The following is a 3,340-nucleotide window of genomic DNA, read 5'->3' on the forward strand; positions in this document are numbered from 1 at the left end:
GTGGGGGGGGGAAGAGATATTTTTAGAGGTGGCTGGAAGGCAGGCACTCTGGCATACCCCCAACTGGCGGTGCTTCGCTCCAATGCAGGGGGCGGGGGGGTGCGCAGCTCGGGGAGGCCGAGGGGACTAGTGGGTGGCGGGGAGCAAAGGGGCACCGATTCTTTGGCTTTTTCCGAGTCAGGAACCGAGGGCTATCCGAGCAGCACAATCCTGGCGCAGGAGAAAGAAAGGGGATTCATTCCTCCGCCCCAGGAACTCCCCCACTGACACACACGTAAAGAGCGCCCTCAAACTCCACACTGCCCCCACTCCATACTGGGACCCCAGCCTTCCCGTATCTTGGGGAGCCCAGGACTCACGTCGGGAGCGGCGGCGGTAGAGGTCTGTCCCGGCTGAGTTTGGAGAGTAAAGAGTGGGGAGAGGGGCTAGCTGAGATATTTGGGCTCAGGATGGAGCCAGGGGTGCTTACGGGAATTGGAGGGGACGCGGTGTCTTATCCACCCCCGGATTTCTGGGGTCCGGCTCACGAGTCCCTCCGGTCCCGAAGGGCCGTGGATGATGTGCGTCTGGGCCGTACCCTCCACCTGCCCTCCATCCCCCCCCGCCCGCCGCCGCGTCCCCTTTAAATGCCGGGGAGCCGGAGCCCGAGCCGCGGCTGGCGCTGCGGCTGCCGCAGCACCCGCGCCCACCGCAGTCCTCGCACGTCACAAGCGACTGTCCAATCACCGCGGCGCCGGCGCACATCAAAGGGGCGGGCTTCCCGCGGGCCACGCCTCCGGGCTGTCCCGAAGGCTCCCAGAGCGTCAGCGAAGGTGGGATCGGGAGTCGCGGTAAAGGGTAGGAGGGTGGGCAGGGAGCGCAGCCCTTTGGAGGAGCGTGGGTGGGGGGGGGAACCCTCATTAGAGCAGCTGCCGGGCGCTGCGTAAGTCCCCGCCCACGCACTCGGGAGTGCCAGGGCTGTGGCCTCTCAGTCGCCGCCTCCAGGGCTCTGATCCCTGAGATGTGCAGAAATGCACCCTCACCTCCGGCTCTCATTCTGTTCTTAGCCCATAAACCCTGTGGCAGGCACCGGATAACCCAGACCAAGGACAGCAATTCCTGTTTCTCTCCCACGTGCACGTACCTAGGTGCCCTCTGCCCTGCAGGCGGAGTCACAGCGCCCCGTCCCGGCCTTTGGAACCCTTCCCCCGTTACAAGTTACAGCGGATTGCCAGGAATGACTCTCCCACTCCCCTACCCTATAAACAGTGAGTTGAGAACCGAACAGTTTGCCCCTTTGCGAGTGGTGTTGTAAATAAAATACCCACTTTCTCCTCTGCTTCCTAAGAGTTTGTTCCCAGCCACACTCCTCTACCCTCTTTCTGCCCTCCCAGCCTGGTGATGAGGAGGAGAGGGTATTCTGTTTAGAAAGGAAAGAGGTGAAGCTTATATTTACTGAGAACATACTACAAACCAGCACTGTACCCAGTACCTGCACTCATTGTTCAATGCTCACAACACTCAGGAGAAATTACTCTCCCAAATTCAAGCCCAGGCACACTTGACTCGTGGGATTCCAAAGGGGCTGTGTGGGTGGGGAGAATATAGGTGCCCCCAGGCCTGGGACTAATGTCAGTCTTTCCTAAGGCTCCCCTGCTCCACTTCTTGAAGACAGCCTGCAAATTTAAAAGTCCCGAGTGATCTGAAAGCCATGGGGCTGGAAACCAGAGAGGGAGTGAGAGTCAGCGAGGAATTATCCTAATCCCTGTGCCAGGGGCTGGGGGTACATTAATGAACAGGACACGTGTGTCGTGTTTCCACATATACAAAGGGAAACGAATGCTTTAAAGCTGCCAACCTGATCCTTAAAACCCATGACAATAACTCACAGTGTCCCAACTCCTGAAACTGGCTTGCTGTTCCACTTCATCTCATGCAGCCCCACCCCCTTCACTCTTCACTCATTCTTCCAGCTCTCAAACACACCCTGCTCTTTTCCTGGGACCTCCTTCCTCAAGAACACACCTCTCCCATTTGCTGGGCAAGCTCAGCCTTGATATCATCTCTTGCCTTATTACAAATCCCGCAGCTCTTTTTATTACACTGATCATGTGTGCGCTGCCAGAGCACGTAGCAGGTGCTGTAAATATTTTCTCATATGTCAATTCATGTAATCCTCACCATTCTATGACCTGGGTGCATGGCCTATTTTACTGTTGGGAAATCAAGGCACAGAGAGTTGAGCTGGCCCAGGGTCACCCAGCTGGTGAATGGTGGAGCTTGGTTTCCAACCTGGTTTCCTTAACTATTACTCCGCACTATCCCTCTCAATGTCTGCCATCCTTACTGTCCTGTAAGCGACATGAGGATGGGGACCAAGTTCAACTTATTTATTAATGTCCCTAGCATATAGACCCTGGCACACAGTAGTCCTTAGATGTTTATTGTTGAATGAAACAAGTCCCCTTCTGCATTCCATTTGTGTTCCTAGTTTAATCTTCACACTGAGTCACTCCATGATTATCCCCATTTTACAACAGGGAGATTAAGATTCAGATCACATGACTTGCCCAGGGTCACAAGCCCCAGGAGGTACTAGATTCAAATGCTGACCTTTCGATGGAATTAGCCCTTTCAGCCTTGTTTCCAAATTCACTGATGAGGCAGGGGAAGGGGAGCGCAGGTGGCTTTGTGTTGTCGCCTATAGGGAGTTCTTACTGACTGCCCAAGTCTGCTTTCCAGAGATGGGAATACCAAAGTTCTCAGGAGCTGCATGCAAAGTGCCTTTGTGGTAGAAATGTAGAAATTCCTAGTTCTCCCTACACTCAAATTTTCAGGACACAATCCTATCTCTCTTTAAACTTTCGCCTCTCTTTGTGCCAGTAAGTAAGCAAGTTGGATGATCAGCCAAGTGCCTAAAGATGGAGCCGGAAATGGAATGCAAATCCCACCTCCCACTTCCATCCCAGCCCCCAGTAGGTTAAGGCCTCCGGCCAGCACTCAGGCTGCAGAAGTCCCTCTCCTCCTGTGGGGTTCACCTTAGGACTGTTAGATGTTCTGGCAGAGAGCCTGTGGGGAGTCATCTGAGGTCACAAGGACAGAGTGCCCCAGTGAACCCTAACTCTGGCAGCTAGGGATGGAGCTGGTCTTTACAGAGGGTGTAACTCTTGCCCAAGGTTTGGGTGTTAGTGGCAGGAAGTCCAGGAATCCAGGGGGGTTCACCAGGACTGTTAGATGTTCTGGCAGAGAGCCTGTGGGGAGGCATCTGAGGTCACAAGGACAGAGTGCCCCAGTGAACCCTAACTCTGGCAGCTAGGGATGGAGCTGGTCTTTACAGAGGGTGTAACTCTTGCGCCAGGTT

The 3,340-nt window shown here is 54.8% G+C and overlaps 1 protein-coding gene across 1 annotated transcript in view; it reads right to left on the bottom strand.

Moving 5' to 3' along the window:
• Positions 1-640, bottom strand: part of PHOSPHO1 (phosphoethanolamine/phosphocholine phosphatase) — a 6,996-nt gene extending 6,356 nt beyond the window's left edge. The window contains exon 1 of the mRNA XM_015599164.2: positions 360-640. The gene's annotated coding sequence lies outside the window, so the exon portion shown is untranslated. The remainder of the gene's footprint in view (positions 1-359) is intronic.
• Between the last annotated feature and the right edge of the window lie 2,700 nt (positions 641-3,340).

The sequence above is a fragment of the Pteropus alecto genome, unplaced genomic scaffold (assembly GCF_000325575.1).
Source record: "Pteropus alecto unplaced genomic scaffold, ASM32557v1 scaffold98, whole genome shotgun sequence".
Taxonomy (NCBI): Eukaryota; Metazoa; Chordata; class Mammalia; order Chiroptera; family Pteropodidae; genus Pteropus; species Pteropus alecto.